Below are 23458 nucleotides of genomic sequence, written 5' to 3' on the forward strand. Positions count from 1 at the left end.
GGCTCTGTGGCTTAGTTGGTTAAAGCGCCTGCCTCGTAAGCAGGAGATCCTGGGTTCAAATCCCAGCGGAGCCTCGTCTCTTTTTTAATGTTATTCTGATGTTTCTGCTGCGCTTGTCCTTCTCGGTCCTTGTGGTCGTGGGTTTGGAAGGTGCTGGCAAAGGAGCTTGACTGAGTTGCTGCAGTGCATCGTGTCGATGGTGCACACTGCTGCCATTGTGTGTCGGTTGTGGAGGGAGTGAATTTTCATACATGGGAAGCGAATGAAGCGGGATGCTCTGTCCTGGATGGTACCAAACTTCTGTAGTTCTGTTCAAGTTGAATTCACCCATACAAATGATCTCAGGAAACAAGGTGATTCGATTTCCTCCCACATTCCAAAGATGAGCAGGTTGAATGGATTTGGCCATGTTAGATTGTCCCTTCGTCCCCAAGGTATTTATATCAGCAGATTAGGGGAGTGGGTGTGTGGCACTGCGGGGATAGATCCTATGTGCAATTCTCTGTCGGAGGGTCAGTACAGACTCGATGGGCAGAATGGTCTCCTTCAGCACTGTCGGGATTGTGTGTTTCTCAGGCCATTTGACTGTGTTCGGAATTCCCTGAGAAAATAATGGAAACCTGTGTTGGTAGAACATTGAGTATATTTAGATGATTTTTTACTGCAAGATGATGAAAATACCCGGATCATCTCAACAAATAGCCGAGATATTTGTGGGGAGTTCCGAAATCTTCCCATCGTTGGAGATTATCCACTGTGAAGGGAAAGACAAAACTGACAAGGAAAAATAGGTTTTGTGACTGGCACAATTGCAAATATCATTGGAAAAGAAGCAAGGCTCCGCTAGCACTTGAACCCAGGATTAATCCTGCTTACTAGGCAGGCGCTTTAACCAACTAAGCCACAGAGCCCGGCCCGACTAGGCAATGGGTTCAGCGGGATGCTGGAAATACATTCCAGATCTGGTGGAATTTGTGAAAAAGGAGATACTCCCAGGATTGGAACGTATCTGTGAACTATCCAACTAAATATTTAACGGTTTAACGTGAACTGGGTCCACTAACTGTTTTCAGATACACATTTGGTGTAAAAATAGAGATGTGATTCACACACACAGTTTTCTGCTCTGAAGGCAGCTGTTCTCCTTCTGTCACACGAAGTGATTTAAAAAAGAAAATACTTTATTCATACGGGGCATGTGTGTCACTGGCCCGGGAAGCATTTATTGTCCAAATTAATTTTCTTTGAGTAATTGGCGATGAATTCATTCTGGAGACACTGCAGTCCATGTGGTGTATGTACACATAGGCTGCTGTTAGGGAGGGAGTTCCGGGATTGTGAGCCAGCCATGGGAACGGTGATATGTTTCCAAGTCAGGATGATGTGTGTCTCCGAGTGGAACTTACAGGTGGTGGTTGTTTCTCTGTCTCTGCTGCCCTTGTGCTGAGAGATTTCCTGGGTTTGGATGGTGCCTCGCGAAGGAAAAAAAATCAGCGTCAGATGTGGGATTTGAACCTAGGCCTCCAGAGAAGACTGCGACCTGAACGCAGCACCTTTGACATATCGATTATCCTGACTACATTAGACAAAGTGCAAAATCTGTGCACAAATCGAATTGAATTCCATTTTTGGAGCATTTACATTTCAAACCTGATGCGTTTTTCCCCATTTTTGAACCCCAGCCAGAGGCCTGTATCTGAGTCCCATCCTTCCCCAAGCCGCCGGGGGGTGAGGAGCTTCTCATTGCTGCATTGCTCTGTTTGCTCAAATCAACAAAGACCCAATTCCCGCCCTTCCTGTTCCTTACAGGAAGGTGTTGAGAGTGTCAGATCTGAGCAATGTGAAGTATCCAATTGGAGAGTTACATCCTGGCCACAGGAATATCTCTCCACAGCTGCTTCCGGAGCTGCTGAATATTTCCAGCATTTCCTCTTTCTGATTTTGTGTCTTCATTACAGGAGTTCATTTACTGACAACCCAAAACTTGTCTCTCGGGCCCAGCTCCAGACATAGCTTTTCTGTGATCTCCAAACGGACAAGTTCACTCTTCACTTTCCTACACACGTGCTTTAAAATCGGCTGGTCTCACACTCAGCACCCTGCGGCATCGCCTTCAAACCTCACCCCACCCTTCAACCGCCCACCAGGGTCTCAGAGGTACAAGTACTTCTTCGGAATTGATAAAAGCAAGAAGATTACAGTGTTTGTGAGGGCATATAAAAGGTTAATCCACACTCACAAAGAAACTGATTATGTGAGAATCTCTCTCTCTCTGTCTCTCTCTCACACACACACACAGACACACACACAGACACACACCGCCACCACCATCACGGCAAATGGTGAAATGTCTCATCAATAAAAAAAAATCTGGAATTAAAAGCGTAATGACCATGAATCGAGCGTCTTAAAATAACACAACTGGTTCACTTATGTCCTTTAAGGAATGATTTTTTACCTGGTCTGGACCTACATGGGGCCCTCAACACACAGCAACTTTGGTGACTCGAAGCTGCCCTCTGAGGTGACCTATCAAGCCGCTCACTTCAAGGGCAATTTAGGATGGACAATAATTGCGGGCCCAGCCAGCGACACCCACATCCCAGCACCGAATGAAGAAAATTAATCGCAGATTTCAAATGAGGGGAGATAGAAAGTCAGTTGCATTTCCAAAGATTGTCAGATACAGAATGAATTTTGAAACTGTGTTTTAGTTCCTGAAGTTGATTTCTACAGGCACAGTTTAAGTGATAGAATCAGAAAGATCCCAATTCTTATTAAACGGCAGATAATGCAAAACACAGTCTGAATACAGACAGACGCACCCGAGAAAGAATTCCTGTGGGTCGCTGGCCCGGAAATCATTTGTTGCCCAAAATTAATTATTTTTCAGGGAATTCATTCCTGAGCCACTGCAGTCCATGTGGTGTCTGGACTGAGCCATTGCTTTTCGGGAAGGAGTATCTCGGATTGTCAGCCAGCCGCAGAAACGGTGATATATTTCAGAGACAGGATGGGATGTGTCTCGGAATGGAACTTGCCGGAGGTCGCTGTTCCTGAGCCCCTGCAACCATTGTCATTCCGGGGGAGATATTTCGCGGGTGTGAATGGTGTCTGGCGCAGGAAAGAAATAAACAATGTCAGGAGTGAAATTTGAACCCACGCCTCCAGAAGAGACTGCGACCTAAACGCAGCGCCTTAGACCGCTCGGGCATCCTGACTGCCAGCCGAAATTACTGAATCTGCACAATTCGATTTGAATTCCATCTTTATTGTCATTACAATAAAAGCTCGATGTGTTTTTCTTCCATTTTTGAACCCCAGCCAGAGGCCTGTATCTGAGTCCCATCCTTCCCCAAGCCGCCGGGGGTTGAGGAGCTTCTCATTGCTGCATTGCTCTGTTTGCTCAAATCAACAAAGACCCAATTCCCGCCCGACCTGTTCCTTACAGGAAGGTGTTGAGAGTGTCAGATCTGAGCAACGTGAAGTATCCAATTGGAGAGTTACATCCTGGCGACAGGAATGTCTCTCCACAGCTGCTTTCGGAATATTTGCGGGATTTCCTGTTTCTAGTTTTGTGTCTTCATTACAGGAGTTCATTTACTGACAACCCAAAACTTGTCTCCAGTGCGCAGCTCCAGACACAGCTTTTCTGTGATCTTCTCACAGACAAGTTCACTCTTCAGTTTTCGACACGCATTCTTTAAAATCAGTTGTTTCACACTCAGCATCCTGAGGCATTGGCTTCAACCATCACCCACCCACTACCACACACCCCCCCACCACTCCCAGGGTCACAGGGGTACAGGTGTTTTTCAATTAGAGTTCAGAAGTGCGAGGGGATCATAGTCTTTGTGAGGGAATATAAGGGATTAATCCACAATCACAAACAGACTGAAAATGACTCTTACACACACACTCACAGCATCCTCACACATCCACCGCCACGGCAGATGCTGAAATTCAACATCAATAAAAATGCCTGGAGTTAATGACCTTGAATCGATTGTCGTAAAAAAATTTCTAATTAACTGAATTTTTTAATCGACAGAATTCTTACCCGGTCTGGCCGATATGTTATTCCGGATCAACCGCAATGTGGTTGACTCTAAGCTGCCCTCAAAGGACGGGTCTCTGGGGACCCGCGCTCGAATCCCAACACGGCAGCTGGTGGAATTTGAATTCGATGCAAAATATCAGGAATGAAGAATGTATTTATGCTTTCATCCATTGTCAATTACCGGCAGAACCATCTGGTTCACCAAAGCCCTTGGTGGAACGAAATTTGGCATCATTTCCGGTTTGGCCAACGTGTGACTTCAGAGCAAGAGCAATGTGGTTGACTCTCAACTGCACTCGGGCAATTATGGTTGGGCAATTAATGCTGGCCAGCCAGTGACGCCCATGAATGAATACAAAAAATACATCATTGCGTATTAACCTGCATATTTTCTTTTTGGAATAATAATCGAATTCAAGTGAACCTGCCGTGACCCCTCTCTTTGGCAGCATTTCCTTTATGCTGCTGTTGCTTCTTTTGGCGATTACCTCCAATACAAGGGTCATGGGTGGAGAGGGGACTCATAATGTTAAAATGGCGGCGCAGGCTCGTTGGGCGGAAGGGCCTGTTTCCCGTGCTGTGTTGTTCTTTGTTCTTTGTAATATCTGCCCTCTGCTTCTCGATCCTGCCAACAATGTGAACAAATTTCTATCAATCATCTGACCAGACCCATGAGGATTTGCATATTTTTGCGAAATTTCCTCAGAACCTTCTCTTCTCCAAGTCGATCAGTCGCAGTGTGTCAAACCATTCTCAATAAATAAAATTTTTCATCAACTGAACTATTCTGGTGAAACATTTCTGCCACCTTCTGAAATCTTATATAATGTTCTTATAATTTGCTCTGCAGAAAATGGAACCAATATCCACTTGAAACTGAACCCAATTTGAATTCAGGTTTAACATAGCTTCTGTTCTTTTGTAAACCATTGATAAAAAAAGACACAGGGCACCGTCTGATTTATTATGATCACTCTCCTCACCATCCTGTGTACAGTTCTGGTCACCCTATTATAGAAAGGATATTATTAAACTAGAAAGAGTGCAGAAAAGTTTGACTAGAATGCTACCAAGACTTGATGGTTTGAGAAGAGACTGCGTGGGCTTGGACTTTTTTCTCTGGAGTTAGGGGTGATCTTCTTGAAGTCTACAAAATAATAAGGGTCATTGATCAGCGAGATAGTCCATATCTTTTCCCAATTGTAGGGGAGTCTAAAATTGGAGGGCATACGTTTAAGCTGAGAGGGGAGAGATACAAAAGGGTGCAGAGGGGAATTTTTATTTTTCACGGATGGTGATTGTCTGGAACAAGCTGCCAGAGGTAGTAGTAGAAGTAGTATAACTTTATTTTTTAAAAACGTTTGGGCAGTTACATGAGTAAGATGACTATCGAGGGATATGGGCCAAACGCGGGCAATTGGGACTAGCTTAGTGGTTAAGAAAGGACAAGTTGGGCTGAAGGGCCTTTTTTCATGCTGTAAACCTCTATGATCATCCCTGTCAACTTGGAAGATATATATACATATTTGTCTCTTTAGAACTGTACCATGTAGTTTATGTTTTGAATCTGGGTTCTTCCTCAAAACGAATCAATTCACATTTTGATGCATTTACTTTAATCTGCCTTATTAAAAATTTCCGTGCTTTTGGAAGTTTATGTAAACCGCATGAACAGTATTACCTTTACCAATACTCTCTGTTACCACTTCAAAACACTCAAGACATTGGTTCAAAAAACATTGTCACCTTAATTAATCGGAAGTTGGAAAGTTATTTCCAGTCTCCTTGCAATTACACTGATCATGTCTTTCATTAGAACATAAGAACATAATAAATAGGAGCAGGAATAGGCCATCTAGCCCTTCGAGCCTGCCCCGCCAGTCAATAAGATCATGGCTGGTCTGAAGTGGATCAGTTCCACTTTCCTACTTTCTCCCCACAACCCTTAATTCCCCTGTCTATCAGAAATCTATCAAACCGTGACTTAAATATATTCAGCGAGGTAGCCTCCACCACTTCAACGGGCAGAGAATTCCAGAGATTCACCACCCTTTGAGTGAAGAAGTTCCTCCTCAACTCCGATCGAAACTGCACTCCCCCCACCCCCTTGTTTTGAGGCTGTGCCCTCTAGTCCTGCGATCCTTTCTAAACGGGAAGAATCTCTCCACCTCTCCGGATGAGAGGGTTCATCTTTCAGTATCCTTAGATGCATATCACCCAGTCCGAGTGTCTAATCAAATACGGACAACCTCTCCAAGCCTCCTCCTCATTGAGTTAATGACCTCTGGAGTGAAATGCCGAACAGCTTCACAAAGATTTACTTCCTGCTCAGTGAAACGCCTGGGACATAGTTAAAATATAATCAATTCAAAACCAAACGGTGACACCGCCCCCCCCACCCCACCCCTGTCAGACTGCAATTTCTTTCTGACCAAAATACAACGATGCAAGAATCCCTGACGCGAGAAACAATGGACAGCCCCGATTGATTCATTGGGATAAGTTTACAGTCTGGTTCTGTGGGTGAACATTCTTGAAAACATTTGGTTTGCAGCATTGAGAAAATTGTCGCGATGTGTTGCTGGATTTCAAACTTGACCTCGAGGCATGTAAATACCGCCATCTAAAACGCAACGTGTTTCTTTTTGCAAATAAACAACCAACATGTGGAACCAAAACTGCCACCAACTGAGGGCTCGTCCGGGATTTGAACCCGGGACCTCTCACAAACTCACGCAGTGGAACTCCCGAAGCGAGAATCATACCACTAGACCAACGAGCCGTCATAGGGGAAATGGATCAGCGAATAAACTTCTTTTAATTAGCTATCCTTTCAGACTGTCATGAGAATGGAACATTGAAGAAAAACACAGCAGATTCAGGGGGAAATGCGATCCTCTTTGTCTTAGACCCTGAATATTCAACAGGATGTTCAATGTTGGGATTGTAGCTTCTCTCAGCGAAAGAAATTCTCATCACATCAGTTCAAGGATTGTTGTGAAGAACAGATTGAGCAAAGTGTAGAAGACCAAAGCGGAAAAGTGTGAGGTGATTCACTTTGGTAAGAGTAACAGGAGTACAGAATATAGGGCTAATGGAAGGACTCTTGGTTTTGGCGACGAGCAGAGAGATCTCGGGGTACATGTGCATAGATCCCTGAAAGTTGGCACGCAGGTTGATAAGGTTGTTAAGAAGATGTACGGTGTGTTAGCTTTTATTGGTAGAGGGAATGATTTTCGGAGCCGTGAGGTCATGTTACAACTGTACAAAACTCTGGTGCGGCCGCACTTGGAGTACTGCGTACAGTTCTGGTCGCCGCATTATAAGAAAGATGTGGAAGCATTGGAAAGGGTGCAGAGGAGGTTTACCAGGACGTTGCCTGGTATGGTGAGAAGGTCTTATGAGGAAAGCCTGAGGGACTTGAGGTTATTTTCATTAGAGAGGAGAATGCTAGGAGGTGACCTAATTGAGGAATGCAAGATGATCAGAGGGTTAGATAGGGTGGAGAGTGAGAGCCTTTTTCCTCGGATGGTGACGGCTAACACGAGGGGACATAGCTTTAAATTGAGGGGTGATAATTATAGGACGGATGTCAGAGGTAGGTTCTTTACTCAGAGGGTAGTAAGGGCGTGGAATGCCCTGCCAGCAGCAGTTGTGGACTCACCAACTTTAAGGGCGTTCAAATGGTCAGTGGATAGGCATATGGATAACATTGGAATAGTTTAGGTTAGAGGGTCATTAGATTGGTTCCACTGGTCGGCGCAACATCGAGGGCCGAAGGGCCTGTACTGCGCTGTAATGTTCTATGTTCTATGGTTGTCCAGCTGGGGAAGACTGCACTCGCCTCGTTCTATTCTTACCTTTCTGGTCAGTGACACAATATCACCCGCAATGGTTACTCTTCTCCCTCCTATGTTGTGACCTCCCGAATCCTTGAAGGATCGAACCTTGGCTCCCTCCTATTTCTAGACCTCACCTCTCGGTGACATAATCTGAAGAGCAGTGTTAGTTTTCACACGTAAGCTGATAATACCCAGTTCCAGCTCACCGTCAGCTCTCAGAACCAATCCCTCTTATTAAATTATTAGATTGCTTATCCAGCAGCTTGTACTCGATAAGCAGATAATTCCCCATTAAACATCTGGAAGGACAAAGGTCCCACCACAAATTCCATTCCCAGTCAATGACTCCATCACTCTCCCTGGTCACTGTCGAGGCCGAAACAAACTCATATAACCTTGGCACATCATTACACCTGGAAATGAGATTCTGACCACACATCTGTTCCTCCACCGAGGACACCTGTTTCCAGCTGTGTGACTTCACACATTGTTGATAATACCTGATCTCAACTGTACCTGAAACCCTCATCCATGTTTTTGTTACCTCTGGACTTGCTGATTCAAATACCCTCCTCCTGCAGATTTTGTTCCCTAAAGGACATTAGTAAACCGCATGGGGTTTTATAAAAATGGACAATTAATTCCAAGTTTGTCTTGAATTAAAATTTCACCATCTGTCCTTTTGGGTTTTGAACCCAGCTTCCCAGAGTATTACCCAGAATCTCTGGATGACTTGTCCACTGTCACTGCCTCCCCTAAACAATGTCAGGACTGTGATTTGAATCCTCGCCTTTTCCATTACCGTCATGAAGATGTCGATCAAGTTCATTAACTATGGGATTACTTAGGGATTTTCCTGAATTATTGTGCATTAGCACAGGTGGGTGTTATTTTTTTCCCTCCGGTTATTCTTTGGAGAATTTTCCACATTGAACAACAAAGAACAACACAGCAGAGGAAACAGGCCCTTCGGCCCAACAATGAAACTGATTGGACTGATTCTTACAGCCATTTCTGAAGAGGTGTCTTTACCGTTTGCAATTCTCCACTCATTTGGCGCCACCCATATAACGAGCTGGGTTAGAAATTGCTTCCATTGCCATTGCAATTTCCAACCATATTTCCTTCAGTACCCATCGATCCGTCTCTTCCAGTCACCGGAACACAGCAATTAAGAACAGACATTGCACATGGCACGTTGACTCTGTTCTACCATTCAATTCGATCATGAGACATTTATTTAATTATCTCCATTTCCAGACAGTGAAAACACAGTCACAGTCTGAAGAAAAACAAGAACAGCAACAACATCAGGCAACACACATATAGAAATCACACTATGTTTCTGACAAGTTTTTTTCTTTAACCCTACAGTGCAGAAAGAGGCCCTTCAGCCCATCGAGTCTGCACGGACCACAATCCTATCCAGGCCCTACCCCCATATCCCTACATTTTTTACCCGCTAATCCCTCTAGTCTTCGCATCTCAGGGCACTAAGGGGCAATTTTAGCATGGCCAATCGACCTAACCCACATATCTTTGGACAGTGGGAGGAAACCGGAGCATCCGGAGGAAACCCACGCAGACACGAGGAGAATGTGCAAACTCCTCCAATTGAACCCAGGTCCCTGGAGCTGTGAAGCAGCAGTACGAACCATTATGCTACCGTGCTGGCCTGCTAATAGCCTGTGGCCGGTTAGCGTGGTGCCAATGATGCCGATTTCGCGGGTTCGATCCCAGTACTGGCCTGTTTACTTTTTTCTCTTTTACTCCGCAGGTGCGTCGGTCCACCTTGTTGTCGAACGAGGGGCATACGCACGGAGGGTTGTGCATGGGCTGCTCTTGGATGTTTCGAGAGTGGCCGAGTGCTTCGCGTCGTTTGTGTATGCTTAAAATTGGACCAGCAGATGGGCACCACAACAGCTCAGTGACTATCACTGCTGGCTGTGCAGATACATGGATTTGGACCTGTGTCGTGGGAGTTTGCGCATTCTCCCTGTGGTTGCGTGGGTTTCCTCCGGGTGCTCAGGTTTCCTCCCACACACCAAAGATGTGCTCTTAGGCTGATTGGTGTCACAAATTGCCCCTAAATTATTCTCCCCTTAATCTGGTTTCCAATGGGGGTACCAGAAGCAGAGACACGGGTCAAGGGTGGAGGAGGAAAAACACATTGTTAAGATGGCGGCGTGGGCTCGTTGGGCCGAAGGGGCTGTTTACTGGGCTGTGTTGTTCTTTGTTCTTTGTTCAAAATCCTGCCGATGCTGGAATCTGGAACAACAAATGAAAATGTTGGAAAAACTCAGCAGGCCTGACATCATCTGTGGAGGGAGACCAGCTGAAATTGCCCAGCATGTTCAGACTTCAAGACACCCTCCTTTCCTTCAAAATTTAAAAAAAGGAACATGCGGTTTGATCTGAACGCAGACACGAGGAGAATGTACAAGCTCCATACAGACAATGACCTGAGTCTGGAATTGAACCCAGGTCCCTGGAGCTGTGAAGCAACAGTGCGAACCATTATGCTACCGTGCGGTCCCGATAACTGTCGGTGGCCACCAACTCGCTCACGGCCGGTTAGCTCCGCTGGTTAGAGCGTGGTGCTAATAACGCCAAGGTCGCGGGTTCGATCCCCGCACGGGCCAGTTTACCTTTTCCCTCAAAAGTGAATTATATTGGGCGGCACGGGAATCCATGCTGAAATTGCCTCGAAATGTCCTGAGATGTATCGGTTCGTGGGATTGGGGGCAAATAGGCAGGTATATTGGGGTAGGGCTTGGGTGCAATTGTGGTCGGTGCAGGCTCGATGGGCCAAATGGCCTCTTTCTGCACTGTCGGGTTTCTATGATTCGATGAAGTGTTCTAAAAGTCACTGCATTTTCAGCATTCGCAACAAAATCAAACGAAGTGTTTGAAATATCAACAATTCTATGCGGGGAGAACAAACTGTGAGTTTTAAGACATGAACCAAATTTCTGCAGTTTATACTGACACCCACCCAAAATACATTATCTGTGAATACATCATTTTCCAAGCTTGGGTTGTAAGGCCATGTATCAGAGAATAGGAGAGTGTAGAAGAGGCCCTTTGGCTCATCGAATCTACAGTGATGCATGAAATGCCCTGGCCTGCCCAACTAATCCCACTCGCCAACACTCGGCCCATTGAGCAGAAAGCAGGCTCAGTGCCACAGACTGAAAGGAGGTTTTAGTTCACATGGGCAGCATGGTCGGCGGAGGCTCAGAGGGCTGAAGGGCTGCTCCTGTGCTGTAATTTTCTGCCTTCTCTGATATTTAAAGAGTACACATTGATTTACACAGCCAGAGACTGACAATTAGAGGATGAATCCCACAGGCAGTTGCAGAGACTGATAGGTAAAAGTAAACCCAGTCCCCTCATATAGTGACCGAGAAGGACAGTTGCAACGTTAATCCCAAAATGGCAGAGCATCGCAGGGAGGGAACGAACCCCGCAGTCACTCTCAGCTCCCACTAACTGGCAAATACACATTGAGTCCCCAACAGTACCACGGACAGAGTGACTCCATCAGTCACATAGAACACCACGCAATTTCTATTCAATACAATGTGATCAGAAGTGATAGAGAAGGGAAAAGGGAAGTGTGGTGAGAAAGAGATAGAGGAGCAAATCTGTATGCAAATCATGGATGACAGATACAACATTAATCCCATTGTGTCACAGACCAACGCGGAGTTGCCGACGTTGGACTGGGGTGGGCACATTAAGTAGCATCATGACACCAGGTTAAAGTCCAACAGATTTATTTGGTAACACGAGCTTTTGGAGTGCCGCTCCTTAACCTGATGAGGAAGATGACAAATGTAGTGAAACAATAGACGAAAAGTGGTCACGCAAAAAACACTGGCCAGCAGGATTAAGGAAAATCCCAGGGCTGTTTATACATACATAATAAGCAAGAGGGTAGCCAGGGAGAGGGTTGGCCCACTCAAGGGCAAGGGAGAGAATCTATGCGTGGAGCTAGAGTAAATGTGCGAAGTATTAACAGATTACTTTGCGTCAGTGTTGACCGGAAACGACGTGTGCGGTGATGAGTCTGGGGAAGGATGTGCAGGTGGTTTGAGTCATGTTGAGATCAAAACGGAGAAGGCATTGGTGCTCTTGAGAAATATTAAGGTCGACAAGATAGGTCTGATGGGATATACCCCAAATACTGAGAGAGACAAGGGAGGAAATTGTTGGAGCCTTGAGAGAAATCTTTGTATTCTGACTGGCTACAGAGGAGGTCCCAGATAATCGGAGAATCGCCGATGTTGTTCCTTTGTTTAAGAAGGATAACACGAATAATCCAGGTAATTACAGGCCGGTGAGCTTTACATCCATGGTCTGGAAATTATTGGAGAGGATTCTTCGAGACAGGATATTTTCACACTTTGGAAATGAGTGGACATATTAGTGAGAGGCAACATGGTTTTGTAAAGGGGAGGTCGTGTCTCACGAACATGAATGTGTATTTCAACGAAGTGACGAAGATGGTTGATGAGAATAGGACAGTGAATGTTGTCTACATGAACTCTCTTCAGAGCTCAAATTCTCCATCTCAGTCTCCGATCTGGTCACTGGTAAATGGACACTGCACCCTCTCCAGTGGAATGAAATCCTTACTGAAGTGATTTGACCGGAACTGCACACTGTCCTCCAGCGGTGGCCTCACCAAAATGTTGTCCAGCTCGAACTGAACCTTCCTGCTCTTACAATCATATTCCATTCCTCACGCTGCATGAATTTTCACAACTGACAGACTCAAAGGGATCTCCAATATTGAAAAACATTGGAGGTTTCCTTTGTATTTTCAGGGATCTGGGAATCAGTGGATCATCCAAAAATAGAACTGAAAAATACGAAATGACAGCATTTATTGACATTGTGCTAATATCAGGGTAATATTCGAAATGTTGACTACGTGGCATCGCCAGATCTAAGGTGAGCCAAAATGCTGATGAATTGAACGAACGTTGATCTCAGGTCACGAAAAGTGTCGGTACAAATGTAAAGATTTGCATTTTTGAAAGTTTCATTTCTTGACAGCCTTTTTCATTTCTGTTTTCAAAGTTAGAGAACAACACAAGTTCAATTTGACATAATAAAATTACGCTAAACTCCCCGTCGGGGAATTAAAACCCCGGTCTCTCGCGTGACAGGCGGGGATACTAACCACTATACTAACAAAGAACAGATACTAGTCATGCCCATACACATTGTACACTTGTCACTTACACTTCCGGAGCGACAACTCAGTTCTGATGAGATCAGTTCTTTTCCCCAGTACGGAGAACCATTTCATGCAGCAAACAGCGGCTTTAACTAACTCATTAAGACTTTTGGATTAGCAGGAAAGAGAATGAGATGCATGCATGAAGAAAAAGACGCAAATCAGGTGGAGACAGAAAGGTGCGTTTGCCGTTCATATCAAACCGCATGTTCTTTTTCATTTTGGAGGAAAGACGGGGTGTCTTGAAGTCTGAACATGCTGGACAATCTCAGCTGGTCTCTCTCCACAGATGATGTCAGACCAGCTGAGTTTTTCCAGCATTTTCATTTGTTGTTTCAGATTCCAGCATCGGCAGGATTTTACTTTTATCTTGTCAAGAAATACGTTGTTTTTCTTTTGTCGAGTGTAACAGGACAAAATTTGCGAAGAATGCACAATTTGTGGGAAAGGAGGCTGTGAAGAGGATGTAAAAATATTCCAGATGGATCTAGATATACTCGGAGAATTGGATAGTTTTCGGCAGATGGAGTTCAATGTGGATAAACGCGAAAGGCAAATTATTATCCTTCTGGAAAGCAGTTTCAAAATCTGTCTGGGCAGAGGGATCTGGCTGTCTTTGTCCAGAATCACAGAAAGTCAGTTTGCGGGTAAACTGTATAATTTTAAAAGGCAAATTGAATGTAAGCATATATTGCAAAAGAACTGGAGTAAGAAAGTAGAGAAATATTGTTTCAATTGTGTTGATGAAGCCACAACTGGAATATTGTGTCCAGTTTTGGTCCCCTTACTTGTGGGAAGATGAGGTGGTATTACATCCAGCACTTTTTTCTTTCCTTCTCTATGTGCGGTATGCTTTGTCTGCAACAAACCATACCTTTCACTGTATACTATTTCATGTGACAAAAATAAATCAAATCACATCAAATCCGGCTGTCAGAATGAGATTACCGACGCGACTGGCGAGTTACAACCACAGGTCGACTTGGCGAGTGGTGAAAACTGATATCACTGCTTCTGATCTTCACCAGAACAGACAATGAAATGGAACATTGTTCGGGAACATTCCTGATTTTACAATGTTGTCACGAAAAGATGGTTAATAAGCTGTGGGACACATTGAAAAGATGTTTCCATGCAAACAGCTTTGGCAGTTGGCTCGTTGGTCTAGGGGTATGATTCTCACTTAGGTTCCCAACATTAAAATGCGAGAGGTCCCGGGTTCAAATCCCGGACAAGCCCATGGTTCATTTTTATATTTTTTCAAAGTAGATTCCGAAAATGATTAAAACCAGGAGCAGATTAGAGTTCCCGAGAAATCATTGCAGAGAATATATTACAGCAGAACATGGCCCATTTACCAGTGGGCAGATCGTTGTGTGGGAAGGAGAATTTGAGCTATGAAGAGAGACTGGATTGGATCAGACTATTTTATTTAGAGCAGTGAAGGCTGAGAGGAGACCTGATTCCGGTATATAAGGAATAGACAGGGTGGATCGGAAGCTGCTGCCGCCTTATAGCACGGGCATTCGACCTCTGACCTTCGGGTAAGCGTTCTCCAAGGCGGCCTTCACGACACACGACAGCGCAGAGTCGCTGAGCAGAGACTGATAGCCAAGTTCCACACACATGTGGAAGGGTCTCAATCGGGATCTTGGGTTCATGTCGCACGATCTGTGACCCCCATGACTTGTCTGGGTTGCTAAACCTCACTTACTGCACTGTCTGGAGACAATACACATCTCTTTAACCTATGCCTAAGGCCCTTTCCACTTACATTGTCCGCATCTTTAAGACTTGAATAGCAGGTTAGCTGTAAAGACTCGCATTCCAATCAGTAATCTGTAAACTGTGTGCTGTTATATGCTCTGTCTGAGGTCAGAACTCTCCATTCACCTGACGAAGGGGCAAACACCGAAAGCTTGTGAGTTTACCATCAAATAAATCGGTTGGACTTTAACCTGGTGTTGTGAGACGTCTTACTAGTGGAGTGCCAAGGGATCAGTGCTGGGTCCATTGTTGTTTGTCATCTATATCAATGATCTGGGTGATAATGTGGTAAATTGGATCAGTAAATTTGCTGATGATATAAAGACTGGAGGAGTAGTGGACAGTGAGGAAGGTTTTCAAAGCTTGCAGAGGGATTTGGACCAGCTGGAAAAATGGGCTGAAAAACGGCAGATGGAGTTTAGTGCAGACAAGTGTGAGGTATCGCACTTTGGAAGGACAAACCAAGATAGAACATACAAAGTTATCTGCGAGTATAGATACATAATTCCCTAAAAGTGGCTTCACAGGTAGATAGGGTCGTAAAGAGTGCTTTAGGTGCATTGGCCTTTACAAATCAAAGTATTGATTACAAGAGTTGGAATGATATGGTGAGGTTGTATAAGGCATCGCTGAGGCCGAATTTAGAGTATGGTGTGCAGTTTTGGTCACCTAATTACAGGAAGGTTGAAAGAGTGCAGAGAAGGTTTACAAGGATGTTGCCGGGATTTGAGAAACTGAGTTACAGAGAAAGGTTGAATAGGTTAGGACTTTATTCCCTGGATCTTAGAAGAATGAGGGGAGATTTGATAGAGGTGTATAAAATTATGATGGGTATAGATAGAGTGAATGCAAATAGACTTTTTCAACTGAGGCTACGGGGAGGAAAAAAAATGCAGAGGACATGGGTGAAGGGTGAAGGGGGAAAAGTTTAAAGGGAATATTGTGGTGGGGTGGGGAGGGCTTCTTCACACAGAGAGTGGTGGGGGTGTGGAATGAGCTGCCGGATGAAGTGGTAAATGCGGGCTCACTTTTAACATTTATGAAAAAACTTGGACAGGTACATGGATGAGAGGGGTGTGGAGGGATATGGTTCAGCGGCAGGCAAGTGGGACTAGACAGAAAAATGGTTCGGCACAGCCAAGAAAGGCCAAAAGTCCCGTTTCTGTGCTGCAATGTTGTATGGGAATGGGGAATAAATGTTGCAGCTGCGGCTCTGTTGCACAGAAGAATTACACGTTGGACTTCTCATCGTTATCTGGTGAGATATTCAAAGATTGTGGTCAGGAACTCATCGGAGTCGGCTTTTTAGATAAGGAACTGGTGTATCAATGCTTTCAGAGAAGTGAAACTGCCTCCACGAAAATCAAACAATCCCCATAGTGCAAAAGAAGGACACTCGGCCCATCGAGCCTGCGCTAACAGTAATCTGACCCAGGCCGCATCCGAGGAACCTCACTCATTGAGCTCATTCACAATAAAGAGACACAGAAAATACATTATCGACGAAAGTGGGATTTGAACCTATGCATATAGAGCATGGGATCAGCACGCCATCGCCTTAACCACTGGGCCACCTCATCCTACAAATAAAAGTCTTTCTAATCACCTCTTGAACAAGGAACACATTTCTCCTGTAGGATAATGTTGTGTTTCTGCTTTCTTGTTAATTTTGCTTCGCTGTTACTCTTCCATTCGATTTAAATCCCGAGAAAGTAAAGAGGGAGACATTTCCGGTGTGAGTTTGAATTCACCAAACATAACCCGGATGTAAAAAGAAACTCGCGTTGTGAGCTTGTGGCGCGACGGTAGCGCGTTTGACTCCAGATCAGAACGTTGCGTGTTTAAATCACGTCAGACTCACGGAGCTTTAATTTATCAGTCTTTGGATTTTGAACGCGGATAAAGTTGATTGTTCCCGAAAAAACAAATTTCCATACGATGATAAATACTACATTTATGTTTTTGCTCAATCTGCACGTGCACCTCGGGCAATAAAAGGACAATATAATTAAAGAAAAGCATTTCAGCTGTAAAGCACTTTGAAACTTCCAGCGGTTTGGAGAAAAAAAACATATTCCTTGACAAGATAAAAGCAAAATACTGCCGATGCTGGAATCTGAAACAACAAATGAAAATGCTGGAAAAACTCAGCAGGTCTGACATCATCTGTGGAGAGAGACCAGCTGAGATTGTCCAGCATGTTCAGACTCCAAGACTTTCCCCCAAAATGAAAAAGAACATGCGGTTTGATATGAACGGCAAACGCTCCTTTCTGTCTCCACCTGATTTGTGTTTTTTCTTCATGCATCCATCTCATTCTCTTTCCTGCTAATCCAAAAGTCTTAATGAGTTAGTTAAAGCCGCTGTTTGCTGCATGAAATGGTTCTCCGTATGGGGGAAAAGAACTGATCTCATCAGAACTGAGTTGTCGCTCCGGAAGTGTAAGTAACAAGTGTACAATGTGTATGGTTGCTGTAACTGTCAGTTCCTCGTTAGTATAGTGGTTAGTATCCCCGCCTGTCACGCGGGAGACCGGGGTTCAATTCCCCGACGGGGAGTTTGTCGCAATTTTTTTTACTTCAAATTGTATTTGTGTTGTTCTCCAACTATAAAAAAAGGAAAAAATACTGTCGAGCAATGAAACTTTAAAAAATGCAAATCTTAATATTTGTACCGACACTTTTCTTGACCTGAGATCAACGTTCGTTCAATTCATCAACATTTTGGCTCACCTTTGATCTGGCGATGCCACGTCGTCAACACGTGGAATATTACCCTGAGAAGTGTCAGGAGCAGAATCGCGAGCTCTACACAACCTTTGTTGACCTCACGAAAGCCTTCGACACTGTAAGCCGACAAGGCCTGTGGAGGATCATGTCAAAGTTCGGCTGCCTCCCGCCCCCCCCCGCCAAATTCATTCAGATGGTACGCCAGTTCCATGATGGCGTCATGTCCAGAGCACTGGATGGCGGAGAATCATCTGAGGCATTCCCAGTCAAAAGTCTGACAACACCAGGTTCAAGACCAACCAATTTATTTGATAGTAAATTCACTAGCTTTCGGGTGGCATTCCCGGTCACCAATGGCGTCAAAGAGGGCTGTGTGCTCGCACCCACACTGTTCAGCATGATGGTTACTGCCATGCTGAATGATGCCTTCCAGGACAGTGTTGCTGGAATCAGCCTCAAGTACAGAGTGGGTGGGAAGCTTTTCAACCTGAGGAGACTTCAAGCTATTACTAATGTGAAGGAGACTGTTCTGAGAGATTTCCTCTTTGCCGATGACTGTGCCCTGTCTGCTGGCTCAGAACCAGAGATGCAAGTCAGTATGGAAAAATTTTCCACGGCTTGTGACAACTTTGGACTCACCATCAACATTAAAAAGACCGAAGACATGCACCAGCCTGCTCCTCATGCACCGTACACAGAACCCATAATCACAATCAAAGAGCAGAAAATACAGGCAGTGGACCAGCTCACTTATCTTGGCAGCATCCTCTCCCAAGCAGTGACTATTGATGCAGAAGTTAACTGTAGAATAGCAAAGGCAAGTTCTGCTTTCGGTAGACTGCGCTCCACTATATGGGAACATCGAGGAATCAGCCCAGCAACAAAACTGAAGGTCTGCAGCGCCGTGATACTCACTACCCTCCTGTATGCCTGTGAAACGTGGACTGTGTATCGAAGGCATGCAAGACAGCGCAATCATTTCCACATGACTTGTCTTTGCAGAATATTACACATCCGATGGCAAGACAAAGTACCAGACACTGAAGTTTTCGCGAGAGCAAGTCTACCATCAGTCCACACACTGCTGATGAGAACACAGACCTGGTGGGCAGGTCATGTCATCCGTATGTCAGACGAGCGCATACCCAAGCAGCTCCTTTTTGGGGACCTCTCTGCTGGAAGACGCTCGCATGGAGGGCAGAAGAAATGTTTCAAAGACACACTCAAGTACTCCCTGAAGTCGCTTGACATTGACACGACCACCTGGGAAACGCTGGCACAAAACCGCCCTACCTGGCGCTGCCTCACCCACAAAGGCTGTCAAGCTCACGAAGCAAGGTGTATTGCTGAAGAACAACTTAAGTGCGAGCTGCGCAAGTCCACAGCCACCAGCGCAACAACTACAGTGTCTACACAACTCTGCCCAGTATCTGCCAGGACATTCTGTGCCCGAATTGCCCCTGATCAGTCACCTTCGGACACACCACAACCAGCCTCAAAATGACAGACGGTGTTGAGGTCCTCATCGATGACGATGGACGAACAACAATATACATTTAGATTATCATAGAATTTTCCCAAATTTAACCAGGCAAAGCTTTCTCACATCCTCTCTTTGCATTCCTTATTCCTTTCTCAAGGTCTACCCTACACTTTCTGTACTTCATTAATGCCTCCACTGATTTTGTTCCCTTGCATTTTGTGGATAGAAACAAAAAACGTCTACAACAATCATTTAACAATAATGGTTTTAAAATGGCTGCTCTGGCTGAGAGCTAAGCATGCTGGGAATTTTAATCAACTTGTGGATTAAATTCAGATGCAGGTCTTAAACAGGGTCTGGTCTGGAAGCTGTGAACTGGGGCTTCCAGTGTTGGTGTGATCAGGGAAGTTGTTTCCAGCGACCCAAGCATTGAACCTCCGATTTATGGCTGCCCAGTGCAGAGTGTGCAGTTTGAGTGAAGTGTCATGGTTCAGTTCACGAGTAGGTTCACTGGAGGTGTGAGACATATGTTTGGTTTCTGGTGGCACAGCTGGCTGGATCATAGAGAATCTTCCGGAAACAAGTGGGCAATCGTGGATAAAATTCACGTTAATCCTTTGTTTAGCAGCAACAACTCCAAGAGACCAATTATCACAACAAAGCTTCACCCAGCAGGATACTTCAGAGAGATGAAAATATATTCTACACCGAGCTTCTTTCTGAGCCAAAGTTTTCCAAAACTCGGTAGAGTCTATTTTCAGTTCTTGATTTTCATTCAGAGAAAAGTGCAGTTGAAGATTTAAGGTTCAGTTGAAAGTTAATGTTCCGTTAGAGTTAAAGTTCAGTAAAGAGTTAATGAGTTGCAACGGTTTCTGTCTCAGTTGGTACGAGCTGTGTGTGTGTTTTTTTAATGCATTATTAGCCTTGTTTGCCTTATTAAACGGGAATGCTTGCAAAATAGTTAAATTAAAGGTTTATAATAACTTTTTAAAAGCTATTCGTTTCCTTCTCATTGAAACCTGAATATATCTGGACATGCACTGTTCCGTGCGCTTGTTATTCCTATCACCCAGAGGGAACATGGTGGGCTGCCACCATCCCCAATTCCTTTTTTAATGCCCCCTACTGTCCTTCTATCACTTTTCCATTTGAAACCGTTCTCAGGTTACTTTGTCCAGATCCTGTCTAATTTTACTGAAATCCGCTCTCTCAAAATCCATTTTTTTTTTGCAGCTTGCCGATTTCCTTGGCTGTAACAAGCTTAAATTGTACCATTTTGTGAACTGTATCACTAAAATGCCCTCCACCACCACATCGATCACAAGGCTGGCTTCATTCGCCAGAATTAGGACGAGAACAGTTCCATCCCGTGTTGGACTATTCACTTATTGATTTAACAAATTCTCCCGTACATTCTTCAAGAAATCTGCTCCATCCAATCCCTTAACACTCCATTTCCATGATGATGCTGGAAAAGTTGAAACCACCTAATATAATCACCGTATTGTTATTGCTTTTACACACCTCCACAAACTGTGCACACATTTGTTCCTCAATATCCCACTTACCCTCTGGGGGTCTATAATCAACATCTAACAATGTGGTTGCCCCTTTTTATTCCTAAACGTTAATTACAAAGCTTCACCTGATGCCACCTCCAAGATATAATCTCTCCTTCCTGCAGTAACGGACTCAGTAACTAATAATGCAATGCATCCTCCTATTTTACTTCCTCCCTTATCTTGCCTGAAGATTCTATATCCAGGAATGTTGAGTTGTCAATCTTGTTCTTCCGCAGCTGTGCTATACCTCAGTGCATCTTTTCGAGAAAAATAACCCTGTAAGCCAGTTTCATAGAACCATTACAGGACAGAAGCAGTCCATTCGGCCTATTGACATTGTGCCGACCATAATTCAACCCAGCCCCTTTCCCCGTAACCCTCCTTTAGTAATCCACCCTGACAGTGCGGTCAATTTAGCATGGCCAACCAACCTGACCCGCACATCTTTGGACTGTGGGACGAAACGAGAACACCCGGAGGAAACCCACACAGTCACCGGGAGAAAATGCAAACTCCATAAAAACGGTGACCCAAGTCTTGAATTGAATCTGCATTCGCTGATTGTCTTCCAGCAACCGCACCTGGCACAAAGGAAGATGGCTGCCGTTTTTGGATGTTGTTCATCTCATTTTCAGGAAATCTCGGCGTTTTATTTCTCACGGCAACGCCCTGAGTGAAATGATTCTCAGCTGCTTCAGAAATGACATTTCTTCCATGGTCAGGGCAGAACTGGGGATGTTCACTGCTGACTGCACACTGCTCAGGACTATTCACAGGACTCCTCAGGCTATTTCCAAATGCAGCAAGAACTGGATAACCGCGCAGTCCTGGTCTGTGACATGTGGTAAATAAAATTAGTCTTGTCATGTGGTAAATAACATTCGTAGTGAGATTGCACTGTGTTACGTGGATGGCAGTAGGTTCAGAAGCAACTCAGCATTATCTTTGCAAAAGCCATTTTGGATGGTCAATAAATGCAGAGAATTCCACAAAATCACCACCCTTTGAGTGAAGAAGTTCCCCCTCAAGTCTGATCTAAACTACCCCCGACCCCCGGCGTGTTTTGAGGCTGTGCCCTCTAGTTCTGCTATCCTTTCTCAGCGGGAAGAATCTCTCTACCTCTACCCTATCCATCCCCTTCATTATCTTGTAAGTGTCTATCAGGCCCCTCCCATCAAATACAATATACAATGTAAAACTCGTTGTGACTTCTTGTAATTGTGAACAAGGCTGGCAAATTTTGTATCTTTAGGCAGAAATTCTTTCCAATGCAGAACAGCCACACACTCACTATCCTTATTCTCCTGTAGACATTGGAGTCCGATCTCGCAGGTTTGATATTCGCAAGGCACAATCTACTCTGTCACAACGCTGTTCAGACGTTGTTTACTGTGCAGTAGAAACAACTACACAGAACTTTAATAAAACCCCAGATAGAATGAATACTGGAAAACTGAACCAGCGACATCCACATCCCATAAACTATATATATTTTAAAGTTTTCCATATTTCCATGTTGCTTTGAGAGAGATTGTGCAACAGAAACATTGTGAAGGCAAAATGCAACTGCAACCTTGAATATCAACTCTATCATATTTCTCCACGTAGTGAATGCAGTTATACTGAGCAGCTCCCTGTTCAGCGTGAAATCAGACAGTGAAGGGTGCTCACAGGCGCTCGATCAAACTCCATGTACCTTCAGAGAGCTTTCCAACTGGACACATGTGAGCAACTGTGTGAATATTGGTGCTCTAGCGTGCAAATTTCTCAATAGCGAGGCTGCATGGCTGGTTCAATCAGTAAACATTACCTTTTGCAATTCCCTATCCATACCTGGCATCGACCTCATTCAAACTTGTAGTCATGAAACTAGACTTGATTTATATATTCAAAATTCTGTGCACACATCAAATGTGTTCTTTGCTCAAGGAATGAAACAGGCTGATTATGCGTGGGTTATTGTGGTTCGTCAATCAATGCATACTGACGTTCAGGTGACACTTGGTAAAGTGATTAATCGATTGTAAATGGAATTTAATGGAATTTAGGGGCTTGTATATACAAAATTGTCAGTGAACAATTGTTTTCCAAGGCCAAAGAAATTAAACAGTGGTGTTCCCTAAGAATCAGTATTAGTGATAGATCTATTCTGGGAAGATATGTACTAAATGTACTTGTGTCTGAAGCGATCGAATGATCTAAAGGATGTGAAGGATAACAAGGCATTCAAGGAAGACAGAAAACAAAACTGGTTTAACGCAAAGGTATATTGCAGATGGCACTGACGCTGAGAATTGTTTCAAGTGTATGCATTCAAAAAGCAAGAATGAAGGAATATGATATAAACAAAACTGCACAAGTTTCACAGTGGATGTGTGATAATATGTCTAAGAACAAATGTGCGCAAGGTTTCTACACTCTCTTCAGGATCATTCTTCTCAGAGACTCGTTAAATAATCGAAATGTAGCCTGTTAAGTCCTGTTTTGGACCAGGTTTAGCTTCACAATATTGATCTGGGTTGGAATAAGTGTTTGAAGATACATTGCAGTTAGACAGATTGGCAGTGACTGAGAGGAACAGGTGGACACAGGAAATGTTGATTATGATTTTATTGAGAATTCCCAAAAACGGAAACTAAGGTCGTGGTCTCCTGAAACCCTCCCCCCCCGAGCCTGCTCCACGCCTCCATCTGGACGCAACAATCACGGATGACATTTTGGAATTCATTTAACCAATTTGATGACACAGCAAACGAAAACAAAGCCA

At 44.3% G+C, this 23458-nt stretch overlaps 5 non-coding genes across 5 annotated transcripts; 3 read left to right on the forward strand and 2 right to left on the reverse strand.

Annotated features, from left to right (window-relative positions):
- trnat-cgu (transfer RNA threonine (anticodon CGU)) lies at positions 1-74 on the forward strand. The gene has a single exon. It is a non-coding gene; the product is annotated as a tRNA-Thr (tRNA).
- Positions 75-835: 761 nt separating this feature from the next.
- trnat-agu (transfer RNA threonine (anticodon AGU)) lies at positions 836-911 on the reverse strand. Its single transcript has one exon. It is a non-coding gene; the product is annotated as a tRNA-Thr (tRNA).
- Positions 912-6752: 5841 nt separating this feature from the next.
- Positions 6753-6842, reverse strand: trnap-cgg (transfer RNA proline (anticodon CGG)). Its single transcript is given in 2 exon segments — positions 6753-6788; positions 6807-6842. It is a non-coding gene; the product is annotated as a tRNA-Pro (tRNA).
- Positions 6843-10470: 3628 nt separating this feature from the next.
- trnai-aau (transfer RNA isoleucine (anticodon AAU)) lies at positions 10471-10544 on the forward strand. The gene has a single exon. It is a non-coding gene; the product is annotated as a tRNA-Ile (tRNA).
- A 6859-nt stretch (positions 10545-17403) lies between these two features.
- On the forward strand, positions 17404-17475 carry trnad-guc (transfer RNA aspartic acid (anticodon GUC)). The gene has a single exon. It is a non-coding gene; the product is annotated as a tRNA-Asp (tRNA).
- Positions 17476-23458: the final 5983 nt, after the last annotated feature.

Source organism: Carcharhinus amblyrhynchos, unplaced genomic scaffold (genome assembly GCF_965287045.1).
Source record: "Carcharhinus amblyrhynchos unplaced genomic scaffold, sCarAmb.v2.hapA scaffold_79, whole genome shotgun sequence".
In the NCBI taxonomy this organism is placed as follows: Eukaryota; Metazoa; Chordata; class Chondrichthyes; order Carcharhiniformes; family Carcharhinidae; genus Carcharhinus; species Carcharhinus amblyrhynchos.